We start from the raw sequence: 18489 nt of genomic DNA, 5'->3' as shown, positions 1-18489 counted from the left end.
GCAGTGTGACAGAGTCACCTTGCAAACACAGCTCAGTTTGGTTGGGTTGACATAAGTTCCAAGCACGACCCAAATGTGAAAAAGCTTCACAGAAAAATGCCCTCCAATGACATTTCCTGAACAACCTACCCAGAAATCAGACCCTCTTCACTTTCACTCTGTCAGTTTTGGAGATGTTTTTCCCTCTGTTTGGGCAGAGAAGGTGAGTCATGGAACAGAGGCAGTGTGGAAATTTACATTCAGCTATGAAAGTGCATGTTATGACTACCATGAAAAAAAAATCATCCACACAACTCAATCTCAGTGTAAGTCACACCCAGCTTTGAAGAAATATGAGTTTAAACCTGTTCTTTTTGCTTGATTGACACTGCTGGCTGCTTCAAGCTGCTTCCTCTGTGTGTCACACGCAGCCTTCAGCCTTTGCTTTGGAAGATCTGAAATCCCTCTCCAGGCAGCTGTGTCCAAGCAGGTGGATGGACACAAATGCTGCTCAGAGAGGACTGGGGGGCATCTATTTGCTCTGACCCCTCCATGGAGCAACTTCCCAACCCCTCAAGAAGGGGTGTTGCAGAATTTCCAAGTGTTTGAGGGGTGGCAGTGCATGGAGAGTGGCTCCCTGCTCTTGGGTTTTCATGCCCTGAACCCTCTCCTCCAGGATGGGCATTGAGTATTTTGTCTTCAAGTGCAGGACTCACCCTTTCCTTTTAAAATACAGTGCCTGCTGCTGCCACCTACCTTTGTGCTGGAGTGGATCCTAGAAATATTCCATATATTGAGTCTGGGATTTGAGGATTTCCTCCTCATCCCAAAAGTTAAACCCAAGCTCCCAACCACGAGGTTAATTTTTTGTGCGGACAGGAGGCTTTATGTGAAAAACATTTCATGCCATGGAAGAGGAAAGGTTTCAAAACCCATCAAGAGATCACTTCTTGTTCTTACCTGGCTGTGAGGGTGTTCATAGAGCAGATTTTGGCATCTGCCCTGCAGAGCAGGTGATCATATCATCCAGGGAGCATTTCATGCAACAGGAGATGCAGAGGAAGGTGTCTGGGAAGTGTGTGGCCCCACAGCAACTGAGATCTGAACCCAACTCTCACCCTTCTCAACCCCTCCACAACATTGTGACAGTAAAACAGAAGCAGAGGTAGAGATGAAAAGCCATCCCCAAATGTTTGTACCCAGAAAACCTCTGCATACCTGTGGGCATTTCTGAGGAGGAGCACAAACCCCTTAGGAATGCTGACATGTGTGGTTTGTGCCAGGTTTGTCTATCAGGCAGTCCCCAGTTACCTCAGAACATGTGGGAAATATTTAAGCAAAATAAATGTGGCTTTTCCATGGGTCCTAACAGCAAGAGGGACATAGGAGAGCTCTAAGCCTCCTTTCCCACCTGCTTCTCTGCAGCAAAGAGCAGACTTGCAATTCATTTTTGGTGAGGAGGAACTGCAGCTGATGCAGATCTGCCAAGCCCAGGTGCTGCCATGCACAGGTTTTGGCATCACAGGCTTGGATTTATTGCTGACATCTCTTCAGGCCCATCCCCAGCTCCAGCCTTCAGCTGAGGAGCAGCTCACAATCTCTGAGTAAGTAATTGGTTCCTTTTCTTTACCCTGAGATGGCATCACTCCTGGACAGTTTGGGAACTAAGTATAGGAATGATTTCACCCACCATTCTCAGCCAGGTTGGCCTGGCAGACAAGAGCTTTATGCTGCTGTTCAGGGCAGGAAGCAAGAAAGGATATTATATCAAACAGAAGGCATTGGAGAATTTCAGGTTAGATGGAGCATACTTAGTCACAGAAGAATTGGGTCAGTGCTCTGGGACCTGTGTTCACTTCCTGCAGGAACCCTAACACAGCCCAAAATAGCAGCAGTTAGGTAAAAGCCAAATATCTTCCCATTTTTCTCCTCACAGCAAATACTAATGCTTACGTCATTAAAGGAGAAGCATAAATAGAACAAGCCTGGGGCTGTGATTTGCAAAGTTCTTGATCTGTGGATGAAGCATCAGCTTTTCTTATAGCTCACTATTACCCACTTGTGCCATCAAACTTTTCACTGAAGATGCTATCAGGATGAAATAGGCCTTCATATCCACCTAACATTTACTCTTTTCATTGGAGTGAACACTCTTACACTCTTTTCATTGAAAAGAGTGAAACCTATTCAACCAGTCAGCTAAGAATCAGAGCACCCATCTATAGGTTTTATGTGTGGTGTGGTTTTCATCTCATTCACTGGGACAGCATGGACCAAGGTGTCACCATGATATTTTCTGAAAAATCACTTTGCCAGGATTTTTCAGAAAATATCATGGTGACACCAAGGAAAGTGTCCTGGTGGCAGTTTGGACAGTGTTTTGGAAAGGAAGGGAGAGTTTGGCTCTGTGGGCACAAGGTGTGCCACACCTCACAGACACAGAACAGCCCATGCCTGTTTAATGTCACCAGGGAGAGCCATGACAGCTCTCCATGGTGACATTATGTGACACTGGGGCTGGCCACTGCTCTCCACTGTGCCCTCCCCACCAGGCCTTCACTCCTCTCCAGAAACTGGCAGCCAGCATCTGCAGAACATCTGGAACTCTGCACAGAGCTACACACCTCTGCCCATCCTGCAACACCTGGAACACCTGGAACTCTGCACAGAGCCACACACCTCTGCCCATCCTGGAACACCTGGAACTCTGCACAGAGCTACACACCTCTGCCCATCCTGGAATCCTGCAACTCTGCACAGAGCTACACACCTCTGCCCATCCTGGAACACCTGGAACTCTGCACACAGCCACACACCTCTGCCCATCCTGGAACTCTGCACACAGCCACACACCTCTGCCCATCCTGGAATCCTGCAACTCTGCACACAGCCACACACCTCTGCCCATCCTGGAACACCTGGAACTCTGCACACAGCCACACACCTCTGCCCATCCTGGAACACCTGGAACTCTGCACACAGCCACACACCTCTGCCCATCCTGGAACACCTGGAACTCTGCACACAGTCACACACCTCTGCCCATCCTGCAACTCTGCACAGAGCCACACACCTCTGCCCATCCTGCAACACCTAGAACTCTGCACACAGCCACACACCTCTTGCCCATCCTTCCTCCAGGCTTTGGAAATGTTTCCAAGACTCAAGCTGGCAGAATTCAGGGGCAGGTTCTCAGCACACCCATCAGCAGAGAGCTGTTGACATCATTGGAAACAGCCTTGACATGCAGCAGGATCCTTATATTGTTCAGGGACACCCTAGAATGGAAACCCCCCTAGCAGGATTCCTGGCCCACCAAACACATTCAGGGGAGAGGAGATGCTTGGAAGAATTACAGCTTTCAGCAGTAATTGGTGTGTGCAGAATAAATTCCCATTAAAACCAGGTGCTTTTAAAGGAGCTGCTTGTCACTTTAGTGCCTTGTAATACTTGAACCTCAAGTCCTGGGGTCCTGTGCCTGGTTCCCAAGGTAAACACATGTGATTTATTCCAGAAAGGCATCTGCAGCACAAGAATTCATGACATACATCCCTGATGGGCAGCAGCCAACTTTTCAAATGTGCCAAGTTGCCAGAATTTTATTAAAAGCTGTTAAGAGTCAGAGAGAAGGTGCAGAGAACAGCACCCTCCTTCCCAAAGCCAGGTGGCTTAGGCTCCACTCACGCTGCTTCCCGAATGGATGAGGCAAGCTGGAGTCAGAAGTTCCTTCCAGCAACAGCTCAGTCCCCCTGGACATGGCTCTGTAAGCTGCACAAATATTCTGGGGAGGGGGAGGGAGAGAGAAGAGAGTGAAACCTATTCAATTACATCAAGATCACAACTGGCCCTAGTAAAATCATTTATGGAGTGAGGGAAGCTGGAGTGGTTTGGGCTGGAGCCATGTGCAGTTATTTGGGATATACAGAACCGGTTTCTATGGATTTTATTCATAGGTCACGCGATTGTATACGAGGATGTGAGATCTGAATCTCTCAGGAGGGGTCCCTGGTTGGGGTTTCTATTGCCTTTATAGGCAATGGCTCAAACTTTCTTGCAGCAGTAACTCCTTAAAAACTTGAGGGGAATGGGGCTGGGTTTAGCATCCAGCCCATTTTTTTTTTCTCCTCCACCAAAATCTTGCATTTACTTTGTTCCTCTTCCTCTCCATAACACATTTACTAAATGGGGAAACAAGGAAATAATCAGAGAAATATTCTTACTTACTTTTTCCATTGTCTGCATGAATTTTCTCTCTTTCCCACCAGTCTGAGGGATATCTGGTACATAACTCAGCTCCCACTTCCATCTGTTTTTCAGCCTCTCCGTGGCCCTTTTTAGGGGTAATTTTGTTTCTATGCCATTGTTGGCTCCTTCCACACAGACAGTCGAGCCCAAAGGAACTTGGACACACAAAAGAGATTTGGGACAGTGGGTGTAGATCAGAACAACCCAGAGCCTTCTCTACCTTCCCAGGAAACTGCCCAGGGAGCCCTGAGCTTTTCTGGAAAGCAAGCTGTGACTCAGGAACAGTCTAAAGCTCTTTGGACTTAACTATGGCTCAGTTTGACTTTATTGCCCCAAAGAGGCAAACCCAAATCAAGTTATCAGAGCAATTCCTGCACATCCCAGCTCTGTGGAGAAAGCTGGGCCCTGCAGAAGGCTACCCTGCTGCAGCAAGATACCACCATCTTCACCAGCAGTCCAGCTGATGAAACCTCATCCCAGAATCAAAGCATTTCACCTCTGTTTCTCATCATCTCCTGGTTTTTTGGGGTTTTTTTTGTGTCAGCCCTAGGTAGGACAGCTCGCACCCAGCCCCGTTTTTCCAGAAGGCAGGAGAACCTCAGCTGGAGCGCAGAGGTCACATTCCATCCTTCTGGAAAGCACAGCCGGGGATCCCACCAGGTGTCTCACCAGGGCTGGTATGACCTGCGGGAGCACGGGAAACTGCACCTGGACCGAGCGGGGCTGAGGGATGGGGCATCATCCGGGCTGAGAGTCAGCCCGAGGGTCGGAACTGCCTCGGGATCGGAACTGGACCTGGTGTCCAGAGGCTGGAGCGGCCCCGAGGTTCGGAACTGCTCCGGGATCAGAACTGCCCCCGCATTCGGAACGGCCCCGGGTGTCCGAGCCGACCGGGGATCGGAACGGCCCCAGGGGCTGGCGCAGCCCCGAGGGTCGGAACTGCCCCGTGTCTCAGAGCTCACCTCGACTCTCACCGGGGCCAATCCCACCTGCAGGGCCAGGGAAGCACCACCGGCACCGAGCGGGGCTGCGGGACGGGGCATCGGGGCTGCGAACCCGCCCGGGGAACGCAACTGCACCGCGGATCGGAACCAACGAGAGGCCCGGAGCTCCGCAGGGCTCGGAACCGGCCCTGGGCTCGGAACCACGCCGGGTTTCGGAGCCGCCGCGGGGGTCGGAGCTGCCCCAGCGTTTCGGAGCTGCCCCAGGGGTCGGAGTTGCCGCAGGGCTCGGAGTTGCCCCCGGGTTTCGGAGCTGCCCCAGGAGTCGGAGTTGCCGCAGGGTTTCGGAGTTCCGCAGGGTTTCGGAGTTGCCGCAGGGTTTGAGAGCTGCCCCGGGTTTCGGAGCCGCCGCGGGGTCGGAGTTGCCCCCGGGTTTCGGAGCTGCCCCGGGGCGCGGAGCCCCGAGTGTCGCCCCCCAGCGGCGGGGCAGGGCCCGGCCCCGCTCGCTCGGTCGGTGGCTGGCGGGGCCGGTCCGCCCCCGTCCCCGTGCCCGTCCCATTGGCCGCGGCGGCTCCGCGCGTCACCGCTTCCTCCCGCTTTTGTGCGCCGCCCCAGCCGAGCTCCAGCCGAGCGGTGCCGAGCCGAGCTGAGCTGTTCGGAGCCGCGCCAGCCGCTGGGACCCGACGTGGTGACACCAGCCCCGGGTGGCCGCGCATGTCCCTCCGCGGGTGACCCCGGTAAGTCCGTCCGTCCTCAGCCCCCCTTTCCGCGGGCGCTGGCTCCGAGCCTCCGTGAATAGTTTCGTTCTTTTAATTATTTTACTGTCTGCAGTGGCGACCGAGAGTTTTGCAGCCGGGTCTGGCTTCCGTGGGTTTTTCTTCCTTCCTTTCTAGTCTAGCCAAGTGGGAGCTCGTCCCTGCGGCTGAGTTTGGGGAGCCGTGGGGGGGTCCCCAAGGGTGCTCCCCAGCACGGGTTGCCGTGTCCGTGGGTGCGGAGCGGATTGAAGGACTGCACTTCCCCGGGGCTCCCCGCACACCCCCGCCTTGTGCTGCTGCTCTCGGGTCGCTGTTTTCCCCAGGTTGTCGCCTGGGTGCCTGTCCCAGCTGCAGCTGCTGACAGCGAGCGGCCGGGATTAGACTCCAGTACCCGTTTTGGGATGCACTGGCGTCTGGAGCCAGCGGTTTCGGGATGTGGTCACTTGGGTGCTCCCTGGAAAGCATCCAGGGAGGTGCGGGGGTTCTTGGCCACCCCTCACTCCCCTGCAGAGCTCTCCCTGCACCGTCCGTCCGGAGCGGTGAGGATGGGATGAGCGCGGGGAGGAAGGCTCCCCGAAGCCCGTCCCCGCGTGGTGCGAGTGGCCGGCGGAGCTGGGAGAGCTGGATTTCTGGGAAAGCTGGATTTCCACCTGGACGGAGCGAGCCGCTGCCGTGGGGCTGTGCCACGAGCCGGGATGATGCTCAGGAAGGATTTGTGCTGCCGGCACCAAACCCCTGCCCTGCGCGGCTGTGCGGGAGGAGCGGAGCAAAGGTGGGAGCCGGGGACCAGCTGGGCAGGTCCTGCACGGTGGCCAAGTACGGCTCTTGCTGGCCCTGACACAGCCCGGAGAGAGGCTTCTCCCTCGGCTGCTGCCTTTATCCTCCTCTTCAATTCCTGTCTTGTAATCCAGTAGTTTTTGGGAATGGACCTGCTCCTGGTTTGGGGAAGGGTCTTGCATGTGTTGCTGGTGCATGAGCCAAAACCACCTGGCTCACTTGGGATTTGGAGGCTTGGGAATTCTGCAGGGCTTAAGTGATCCCAGGGTCAAGCTATTTCACTTCTTTGGTGAGAGTGAATGGTTGGGGGGAATTTCTTTCTGTGACACCTTCTGGATTTATTTGCAGTCTGGTATGTGCAGTTTGACGTAGCTCCGTGCAGGATTTGTGCATGGAGTGCAGCTCTTGGAAGCAGCTCCTCAGGTGTGCATGAGATCAGTTGCATTTGGGGCTTTGTTCTGCCTATGTCAGATGGTCCAATTTCCAGAACCCCTAATTTGACATTAATTATAAACAGGGATTCAAGGTTTCCCAGGGCTCCTGCTGATCAGAGCAGACCTCCACAGCTGGGCACAGCCTTTGCCCTGGGAAGGTTTTGCAGCTTGTAAAAGCTCCTCTGTTGAGGCAGGACGTGAGGCTGGATGGGCTGCCAGCCTGGTGGGATGTGGATGTAAAGGACCTTTTATACCTTCCTTGTGTGAACGCGTTTTGGTGCCGCAGTTTTTTCCACGGCTCCTTAATCTCCACCAGAAACCCGCAGCTCTGCCATGTCAACGTGTGCTGATGGGCAATGCATTTATGTTTTTGGAGGCTGTCAGAGCCTGTGAGGGAAGTGTTCTCGCACAGAGAGATGTGGTCTGGATTTTCACCCAGACGAAGCGACTCCGTCGCGAAAAGCCAGCGCCTGCGGCAGCCAGAGGAGCGGCTCCGTCCCGTCCGGAACGTTCCTGCTGCTCCCCGATGCTTCGTGATTTTCTCCTGCAGCTTGGACTCGATGCTCTGTGAATTTTCCCCGTTGGGAAGACGCCTGGTGAGGCTGCCATGGTGTGTCTGGCTCCCTGGCAGAGCCGTGGGATGGAGTGTGCTGCTGCAGCGTGGAAAGTGATGTGCTTCCAGGCCTGCTCTCCCAGATGGACGTGGGAACGAGAGCGAGGGCTGGCAGGATCCTCTCTGCTGTTGGAGACCTGCTGGTCGAGGCTGGAGGGAAGTGAGTCAGGCTTTGCTGTAAGAAGGGATATCTTTTATTAGACTGCTCGGGGAAGGCAGGCTGGCTTTGGAGTGCACGTAGAAGAAAAGAGGCAGTGATTGCTTGGAGTCTGCCTTGGCTCTCCAGACTGAAGGAACCATCTGAAAGAAAATGAAGAAAAAAAAAAATCTTAACTCCAGTTTAACCTGTGCAGTTCATCTGGCCTAAGGAAGCACATTTCATCCCTCTGCAAATCTCTGGGCTCCTTAGATCCTGAGATGCAGCACAGCACAGGGACGTGCTTGCCACCTGCCAGCCCTTCACAGGAGGTGGCCGAACATTTTCCAGGCTGGCTCCTACAGCAAGGAGCTGTGGGAGACAGGGATGGTGCTCACTGATGCCTGACGATGGCAGGAGCCTGCTGGGCTCAGTCCCTTCCACTCCTCTCTTTGCACAGAGCACAGGCCAAGCACAGAAATGTGCAGAATGTCAGCTGTGCACTGGGGAGATGGAAAATGCAGTGTGGAGCCATAAGAAGTGGAATATGGATTTAAATATTTTTATTATTTCCCCAGACAGGGGGGAAAAGCTATAGATGGCCCACTGATACTGAACCTGGCAGGTTCACCTTCAGTCCCCAGGCTTTATTTATTTAGATATTTAACCTCCACAAGGGGAAATGGGTGACCAGATGTTTTTGGTGAGTCCCTCCAAGGAGCAGGTCCCCTTTCCCACAGGCCAGGGCAGTTCAGCATTTCTTTCTGGCACCTTTTCTGCCTTTCCTGAGTGCAGTGTAAGATGCAGAGGTGGTGAATGTCATCTCAGTTGTGCCTGAACCATGCTGTCTCTGCAGGCTAGCCCCTATCCCATGTGGCATGAGCCTTCATCTGATGTGGTCAGTGCTGTGGTGAGCATCAGACAGGCAAGATAAGGGCTTTTCTGTCTGTGAAGGTGCAGGTGAGCATGCAGGAGTGTGGATATGGGGGCATTTCTGTTTGTTTTCTGTCTGTCCCTGCAGTTCTGATCTGCTCTAGCCAAGTAATTTTCCTGTTAGTCACTAAAATGCTGCTGGTGCCCAAAGCAAAAGGGTGGTCAGGCATTGGCACAGGCTGCCCAGGGAAGTGGTGGAATCACCATCCCTGGAAGTGTTCAAAAACAGTGTGGATGCACTTGGGGACATGGCTTAGAGGTGGACTTGGCAGTGCTGACTTAATGATTGGACTCAATGATATCAGAGGTCTTTTCCTGCCTTAACGATTCTATGATCCAACCAGTCTGTCTCAGTTCATCTTTAATGACACAAATTAAAAGCTAAGATCTCCTTTAAAAACCAATGCCTTGCTCTTCAAAGGCCCTGGGGAACTGTTCCCTGCAGCTGTTCCCCGTTGCATGGGCATGAGGAGCACGGGAAGAACACTCTAGAGGGGCTGCAGGCAGGGGGTACCTGGCTCCCTGCTTTGTTTTGGCAGTGAGGATTTGTTCCAGGATCTTCCCCTGGAGCCACAGGGCTTGGCTGAGAGCAGGATGGGGGAAGAAGCAGCATCAGCCTGGCCCACAATGGGGACTCCTGCAGCTCTACACCCCTGTCTCTGTGACCAGGGATGGGGACACAGCATTGCATGTCATCGCTGTGTCTGGTCTCAGGTGCCAGCTTCTGTTCCCAGGGCACTTGGAATGTCTGTGAAAGGAGCCCAGAGGGTTTGACCTGGGCTTTCTGAGTCATTTAGAGGTCAAAAGTGAAAGATATACCTGTACCCTCTAGAAGAGGGGGTTCAGCTCCCAAATGCCTTCCCCAAACACCTTTTTTCTATGCTGAAAGACCCTACTATAAATGTTAGTGGAGATGAAGTGGCTCAGACTTTAATGAGCATCTCTGGCTGGTTCTGCTCTCCTGAGTTAAACCCCAGGCTGGGCACCATTTTATGCAGAGCTGATTGTCACTTCTGCAAGAGCCTGTCTGCTTTTATCCTCTGCACTCTGGGACATGCAGCCCAGGGAGAGAAGGAGCTGTAAGAGCAAGCAGTGAGCCGGGGTGGAGCTGAGCCAGGCTTGGCTCAGAAGCTGCCTGGGCCAAAGTCCGGCTGGCAGAGCGCGCCGTGCCCGGCGGCTCCAGCAGATCCTGGAAGGAGCTGGCCCAGCTCCTGCGTGGGCTGCTGTGCAAACAGCCTGTGCCCAGGCCAGCTCCTGCGGGGTGGGAGGATGGCTCAAGCCTTCAGGTGGTGATTAAACAGCAAATTGCTTGAAAAAAAACCAGCCCTGGGTGGGTGGATTAGAGGCGCTCTGCAATACTCGCCAGTGGCCAAGTGACAAAAAGTCATCTGATTGATAGCTGGGTGATTCAGATGGAGAGAAAGACTTTGTACCGTTGCTTTGGGAATGTAACTTGTGAGATAAGAAGTCTTTGTGATGGAGGTAGGAACGCCTTGAATCCATCCATCAGTGCTCTGTGGCCTGTGCTTTGAGTGCTCCTCTTTTGGCATTGTTATGTTTGTCTTGTCCACCTGCAAGTGTGTCCTGCATGGTGGCTTTCAGGTGCTCCCAAATCCCCAAGGAAACATTGAAAACTTTGCAGATGACTGTCCTTAGCACAGATATTGTGTGTAAGAGTGAGCCCTGTGTTGAACTGGTGCAGAGGGTCAGAGGCAGGTGCTGCTGCTTTGGCACATCTGATGAGGTCTGTCCTTGTTGAGGTTGTCCTTGTCCTGCAGTCCTGAAGTGGTCAGGACTGGGTGATCACTGTAGATCCCTTTCAATTGAACTGTTCCATTCCATGGATGTGCATGGAAGTCCCTTGTGATGAGCATGGTGGATTACCCAGGTTGCTCAGTACTTTTGTGCTGCAAACTCTTGTTCTGGGGGCTTTTGTACTGAGCAGAAGTCAAATCATCTCAGTCTAGTTGTGAACAGGAAATAATGCAATGCCATCCATGGTAAATAAGAGCCCAGAAGAATTTAGCAGATCCTAAATTCTTCACAGTCAGCTGTCAGCACCTTTAACTGTGTGAGGTGGCCACAGGGGGCTCTATCCCAAGCCATGAGGATTCTGCAGAAGGGTGGTGGGCACAAGGGTGATGGGCACATCTGGCTCTCACCAGCTCTTAATAACAGTGATATCTTGCCCAGACATAAATTCAAGGGTTGGGGCATCCCCTGCATAGGGCAGTGATTTGATAAGGAAGGGTTGATTGAGGAGAAGGTGTGAGGGTGAGATTTGTTATCACAGGGCAGACAGGTGAAAGTGTATGCAGAGAAACTCTCTCTCAAATACTCTCTTCCTTTCAGCCTCTCTCCTCTTCCTCTCACTCAATGCCTGGGGAGTGCCCTGGGGAGAACTGTCCCTCTTTGGCAGGGTCAGTGCAGTGCCATTGCAGAGGGCAGCTGATATCTACACTGTTATCTACACTGTTATCTACACTGTTATCTACAGCTGGCTGATGCAGATGGGGGCTGATGATAGTGTTAGCCACAGAGGGATGATAACCCTGGAATCACCATGCTGTGGGAGTATGTGGCTGGAGGGAGGTGTGGCAGCTGGATCTGTGGGACAGAGAGGTTTGGGAGTGTGCAAGTGATGAATAACCATTACCTCAAATCAGAGATTTGGGCTTCCTTTTGTTGAGACTGACCTGTGCACTGGTGCAGTGTAGCATCCTTCAATTAACAGAGCAGGCTGGGCCAAGCTCCTGGAGAGTTTTCCTTGCTGCTGGAAAGTGTTCATACTGCAGGCTCAAAGCCTTCTGCTTCCCTTTCAGCACACAACTGCAGCTTTGGTTTATTCTACTGGAATCCTTCTGCTGATTTCCTCTTGGAGAGTGGCTTTTGGGAAACCTCAGCACCTCATGGTCAATAAACCACTGCTTTGCTGCTCCTTGGTCTTAGTCCCTCAGTGCTGGTGCTAACAGAATAGCAAGAGTCATTAGAGAAATATGCAAGATATTCCAGTTATTTCTCTTTGGATGGTGCTGGTAGCAAGTAAAAGAGATAAACAGAGCTGTGCTTAGCTTATTACATCATTGGTTTTACTGAAAGGGTCAAGGTCCAGCTCTGGATGTTGTTGCAGGATGCATTTGAGCTGCTCCTGAGCTGAGCTGTGCCAGAGGGAAAAGGTTTGGGAAAAGCATCATTTTAGTGCTGTCCCTGTGTTCCTTCTGAATGGTGCCTTGGTAGAGATCACGGTGGGACAAATCCTGCCAGGGTAATTTCTTGACTTTGCACTGGAAAGCTCTGCCCTTGGCTCCTGTTAAGGCCCAGGAGCTGTTCCTCCTCTGGCAGAGGCAGCCAAGGGAAGCCCTGCTGACATCTGCTGGGTGTTGGGGCTGGCAGGCGCCATCAGGGCCCCTGGGTGGGGAATCACATGCACAGAGTGGGCTCTGTCCTGCTCCTGTCCTCATCTTGCTGCTGGGATGGCTCCTGGTGGCTTTGCTGGCTGGATCTGCTGCTCTGGTGGCTTAGGCTGAGGTCTGCTTGCTCCTCTTGTGACATGGCTGAAATGAAGGATTTGAGGAGCCATGCCAGTTCTTGCCTATTTCTGTTTGGTTTGGGGGTGCTTACTGAGACTCTCCACAGTGCCCTTCCTGAGCAGCTGAAATGTCAAAGACATGCACATCACGCCTGGCTGATGACACACAAAAAAAGGGAGAAAATGTTTGTTTAATCGTTCCAATATTTCAGCAACTTCACCTCCAGCATTACAGGTGTGAATAAAATCTGGTGTGAGCCTGTAAGGGCTGAGGATGTGTTTTCACAATTGGCTTTTGGACTCAGCACAAAAGGTGCTGAAGACTGTGACTGTCTTCATCTCTGGATGAGAATGAGCTAGTTGTGGTCTTAGTCTGTGGCCAGGAAATCCTGTGCTGGAGAGCTTCCCTTTCAGGAGCCAGTGGGGCTGTCCCAGGGAGGTGGTGTGGTGCCCTGAGGTTTGGTGAGATGGAGCAAGGCTTCCTGTACCTGCTTCATCATCACCTGGGAAGTTGATTTGTCTTTCACACCAGGTGTTGCCACAGAGGTGCAGTTTGGTGGCTCACCCCTGTGGGAGCTTCCCAGGCTGTGGTTGCTGTGGGAGTCACCAGGAGCTGATGAAAGGGGGGAATGCTTGTGGGAGAACATGGGGTGTGTTGAACAGGATCTCCCCTTGGTGCATGGGGATCTGACCACCTCCCTGGCCCGTCTTGGGCTGGATTTCCAAAACCTTGGACAGGTGTGGCTGAAGGTCTCTGGGCTGCCCCACAGGACATCACCACCTTCATGGCCACGTTCAGGAGTGTGTCCCTGCAGGAGTGTCTCCAGCCCAAAGAGGATTCTTGCTAATCCCTGCTTCCCTCTCTTTCCTGCTTCCTCTCTGCCCGCTCCAAGTGTGAAGCACTGACAACACCCCAGGGCAGGACCATGGGGGATCCTGGCTGCTGAAGGCTGTGCTAAATGCTTTCATGGGACACAATTTATGTCCCATAAAAGCTCCTGCAAGGTGCCTTGCTGCAGATCTCTGTTTTGGGGCTGTCTCTGATGTAATCTGTCAAGACAGGGGCTGCTCTTTGACTTACTGCTGCAGGTCTGCTTGGGGATGGATGACCAGTTGCTTACCTAGCATTACCAAAGCAACGAGTTGTTGCTTTCCATGACTCATGAAAATGCACTGTAGGCTCTCTTAAGAATGGCTGAGATCATTTTTTGGCTGGCTCTGGGCATCTGGTTTCCTTAGCAAATAGCAGTGGGGGTGGAGGGAGGGGGATTTCCAAACTCGTTTCTTTGTATGTGTGATCTGGTTTTTAGAGCTTGGCTCAGAAAGTGCTTCATTTTAAAAAGGGAATAAAATATAAAAAAAAAGGACCTGTAACTTCCATGTCTGTTTGGTTTTTGTAGCATGTTCCCTTTAGTCGTGGTTTGGTGTAAAAAGGGGAAAGGTGCTAATAATATTTCAGAGCTGTAGGCTGTGGTTCTCTTCTTAAATAAGCAAGGATAGAAACATGATAAGTGGTATTTTCCTTTTGGAGCAAATCTTTCTGGGGAAGGAGAAGGAGGTACAGAGGAAATTCTACAAACAAAACTGTAATTTCATTAATTTAATTTTTTTTTTTTTTTTTTTTGGCCGTGTTTGCTCAAATTGGGGACTTTGATGATGCAGCAGAGCAGAGTCTTAGCAAGAGGTGTTTTAGTGTTTGGATAATCTGATTATTATTTAAAAAAATATTTATTTATTTATGTGTAGACCCTGGATTCACTTTCTGTGTTTTTCCTGTGTGGTTCAAAGGCAGCAGCACAGACATCCTTGAGAACCAAGTGCAGCAAGATAAACATTAACCAGAAGAGAATCAGAGCCCTGTGACAGCTTCAGAGGGCAGGAGGTCCCCAGGTGCTCTGGCACCTCTGCAGCAAGGTTGCAGCAGCCTCTGTGTAATCCTTCCCCAGCCCAGCCACTGTTTGCAGGCACCTGAGAGCAGACAGAGAGAGAAGGGAGGGGAAATCCTGGGCAGGCAGAATTGTTTGGGGAGGGAGATTTGTGGTGCTGTGGGTTTGGTGTGCCCATCCTTTGCAGGGCTGGCAGGAATAAAACAACAGCCTGTTGCATATTCACACATCTCATACATGATGCATAAATTCCATTCAAACACAGGATTCTGTCTGGTCAGTGTCAGCTTCTTCCTCTTAATCCTAACGGTGTCATGCTGTCTGAGTGAGGCAGGAAGAAGTTAATTTCTCCTGATAATGGGGCAATAAATTCTCTTTCTCTGAAAGATTCAGGTGTCCTGTGGCTGCTATCTCAGTGTGAGTCCTTTCTTTAGAAAAAAAGCATCCTATATAGCATAGTTTCTATTTTAACATTTTGTTATAACCTATATTTAATTTAACTATATTTTATAACTACATTTAACACACTTACATAAGAGAATCAATACAGCATTATATTCTAACACAACACATATAATATTCATTTTAACATTTGCCAAAAGCCAATCATAAAATATGCATTTTTCACACTTCCCAAGCCCAGCCACTGTCTGCAGACACCTGAGATCAGACAGAGAGAAGGGAGGGGAAATCCTGGGCAGGCAGAATTGTTTGGGTAGGGAGATTTGTGGTGCTGTGGGTTTGGTGTGCCCATCCTTTGCAGGGCTGGCAGGAGCCAGGGTTTGGTGTGTTCCACGGTGGCCAGTTCAGGAATTGGATAGCTGTGAACCAGCCTCCAGTGCTGGGCACGGTCAGTGCTGGATCTTGGCTGGGGTTGGTTCTGCAGCCAGGGCAGGCAGAAGGGTGTCCTGGTCTGCTGAGGGCTGGAGCTGCAGATCTGTGCTGGGAACAGCAGCAGCTCCATGGCCCGGCCCTGGGCCAGGGCTGAGCAGGAACAATGTGACTGAACAGGTTTGGGCTCCTTCCCCGGGAGCTGGGCTGAGACAAGGCAGGAACCCAGAGCTGTGCCAGGAGCTCCCCGTGCTCGGAGCTCCCCTTGCTGTGAAAAACGCCAATCACTTGCTTTTAAAATTTTAGAATTTTAATAGTAATAAAATGGCTATAAAAATAGTAATATAATTAGAGTAATAATAATTTGGGCAATTTGGATTAGGACAATATGAGACAACAGAAACAAAGAGTTACTGATGTCTGGGTACCTTTTCTGGGCTGCATAAGCCTGAAAAAGGACCCAGGTTAACAGAGGATTAACCCTTAAAAGCAACAGCCTGTGGTATATTCATACATCTCATATATGATGCATAAATTCCATTCAAACACAGGATTCTGTCTGGTCAGTGTCAGCTTCTTCCTCATAATCCTGATGGTGTCATCCTGCCCGAGTGAGGTGGGAAGAAGTTGGTTTCTCCTGATAATGGGGCAATAAATTCTTTCTCTGAAAGATTCAGGTGTCCTGTGGCTGCTGCCTCAGTGTGAGTCGTTTCTTTAAAAAAACTTATCCTACATAGCATAGTTTCTATTTTAACTTTATGTTATAGCCTAAAACTCTATTTAACACACTATTTAATAGAATTAATACAGCATTACTTTCTAACACAACAGATAGAATATTCATTTTAATATTTGCAAAAAGCCAATCATAAAATGCACATTTTTCACACTTGCTCTGAGCTTCCCTTGCTCTGAGCTTCCCTTGCTCTGTGCCCAGCGAGCAGGAGGAGCTGCCCTGCTGCTGTCTCTGTGAAAAGCTGACAGAAAGCAAAGCCCTGAAGCTCGAGGGATGGGAAGCTGAGCTCCAGGGAGGTGATGGAGCCACCCCAGGGCTTGGCTCAGGGCTGCTGCCTGCCCAAGCCCCCTGTGCCAGGAGCTGCTGGGAGCTCCACAACTGCTCAGGCCCCTCGTGTTCTCCTCCACCTATGGATTTCTCTGCATCTTTGCTAGTTAGTTTGGAGAGAATGGATAAAACCCACTGATTTAACCAGAAGTGTAGTCTTGACCCTCTTTTTTCCATGGATATTTAATGTATTTATTTATTTATATGCATGTATTTAATGCATGGCCTAGCACGCCACCGATCTTCTAGGTCTTAATTGTTTTTTTCCATGCAAAAATAGGAAATAAACGTGACCTGAGGTCTTCTGCTCTCTGTGGTGCTCCTGAGTATTTATTTGAACACGTGGCCAAAGTTTATGTACCTGAGCTGGTGGGCAGCTGCAGCCCAGGTGCCTGTAGTGCCATGGTGATGCTGGCCCAGGCTCAGCAAGACCATGGGATGAGCTCTGTGAGACCCAGCACAGGCTTTTTCAGAAGGTCAGGTCCTTATTGATAGACTTTATTTATAGGTAAATTTCTGCTGTGCAAGATCCACCAGCAGCTGTGACCCTGGTGGTTTTGGTGAGCAGGGAATGCCAGCAGGTGAGCTGGCATAGCTGAATTTCCCCTGCTTGATGCTGGATAAAACAAGTGGGAACAAAATTTGGAAAGACAATTCTGCTGTATTATTATTTTATTGTTTTTTTTAAACTGCTGTGTCTTGGCATTGTCCCCTGGTGCATAATGTTCTTTTGACTAGGAAAGCCAGTATCAGGGTACCCCAAAGGGGCTGCCTAATTTCTAGGCAGGTGTTGCTATGAAAGCTGTATTTTTTTGATCTCTAACTTACAGATGGGAATGTTGAAGGAACCCACCTCTCCCCAAAATTAAGTCATTCCCTGTCCAGTCTAACATTTCCAGTGTATAGTGTTGGTGAAAAGGAATTTTGGATCACATTCTTTCCTCCAAAAAAATACAGATTTATTTCTTTTAAAGCAGATTTTTCTATTCCTTCATGTTTGAGCATTTCAGACATGACTTACACTTCTTCAGCTTTTGACATCTGCAAATACTTCTTTTTAACAAAAAAAAAAAAGGGGAAGTGTGGATTCTGATGTAATCATGTGACTCCAGGAACAAGGTTCTTATGAAAAACACAGAATCCTGTGAGAATTTGCAATGCTCAGGGTTATCCCATTGTTCAGCAGAAAATGAAGCAAAACCTTCTACTCCCAGCTGCCCCATCCCTTGGTGTCCATCTTGTTGCAAGAGATATTTAGGCTGTGTGGGTTTTGGTGGGTTTTTTGGCTTTTGTTTTGTTTTGGTTTTGGGTTTTTTGGGTTTTTTGTTGTTGTTTTTTGTGGTTTTTGTTGTGGTTTTTTTTTAATGGTGTGGGGTTTTTTAAATTTTTTTTTTAATGGTCTTTTTAATGGTTTATGTAGTGAAATGTTTTTCTCCTTGCGTGGTGAAATTCACAGATCTGTGGCCTTGAGGCTCTCAGGTGCTCTCTGGGTTGTGTCTCTTGTGGAAGCCTTGCACTCTTCAGGCATTTTAAAACCAAGACAGAGCCTTGCTGCTGTTGTGGCATGAATCAATGCCAATGCAAATTGCCATGCAAACCTAAAGACCTAAGCTGCATTGGAGACTCTTCTCCCCAAACCCTTTGGTTCCTTGCATTTCCCTTTCTGGGGTGGTTGGGGCTTTTTGAGCTTTTTTCTGTCAAAGAGGCTTGACCTGGATGTTTGCTGTCTGTGCTCTTGCCAACCTGCCTTTTGCAAAAGTAAAGGAGGTGCCTTTCCATCTTGGACAGGAGCAGGCTTGGGAGCTCAGAGCAGTGTTCTGATAGCACAGAAATGAGGTTCCTGTGCTGCTCCTGGCTGTGGGACAGGAATTGGGTGCCTCAGAGCTTGCTGAAGGTGAAAACCAGGCTCATGCAAGTCCTCTCTTGTGTAAGTTCCCTTGGGTAAGCCCTGTTAGCTGTCTCTGGAAGTATTCAAAACCTGCCTGGACGTGCAACCTGCTCCAGGTGAGCCTCCCTCAGCACTGGGAGATCTCCAGAGCTCCCTTCCCACCAGAGCCATTCTGGGATTCTGTGAACATCTGGAAAACAAAACATCTTCAGAGGGCAACTCTCCCACCACAGGCAGGCAGAGCCAGCCTGTTCCTCTACAGCTTGGGAGATATTTGTCCTGTGACTAAGCAGAAAAGAGATGGGAAAGGTCCTGTTAGATCATCCCATCCACCTCCCTGCTGGCGAGCAGCTTTTCTCCCTGGTGTGGATTTATTAACAGGGGAGACAGGAGGGGTTTGCTCAGGCACTGAGGAGGAGCAGCAGGTGAGAGAGAAACTCTGCACACAGGTGACTCAACCTGCACAGTTGCAATTGTTG

General features: G+C 50.4%; 1 protein-coding gene across 3 annotated transcripts in view; it reads left to right on the top strand.

The window, feature by feature from the left end:
* Positions 1-5802: 5802 nt before the first annotated feature.
* The window catches only part of LOC136560353 (mitogen-activated protein kinase kinase kinase 3-like), an 82573-nt gene continuing 69886 nt past the window's right edge, over positions 5803-18489 (top strand). For all 3 annotated transcript variants that reach the window (XM_066556235.1, XM_066556309.1, XM_066556164.1), the window contains exon 1: positions 5803-5902. The gene's annotated coding sequence lies outside the window, so the exon portion shown is untranslated. The remainder of the gene's footprint in view (positions 5903-18489) is intronic.

Source organism: Molothrus aeneus, chromosome 1 (genome assembly GCF_037042795.1).
Source record: "Molothrus aeneus isolate 106 chromosome 1, BPBGC_Maene_1.0, whole genome shotgun sequence".
NCBI classification, from domain to species: Eukaryota; Metazoa; Chordata; class Aves; order Passeriformes; family Icteridae; genus Molothrus; species Molothrus aeneus.
The sequence above is the reverse complement of the archived record's forward strand: the minus strand, read 5'-3'. Positions and strand labels throughout refer to the sequence as shown.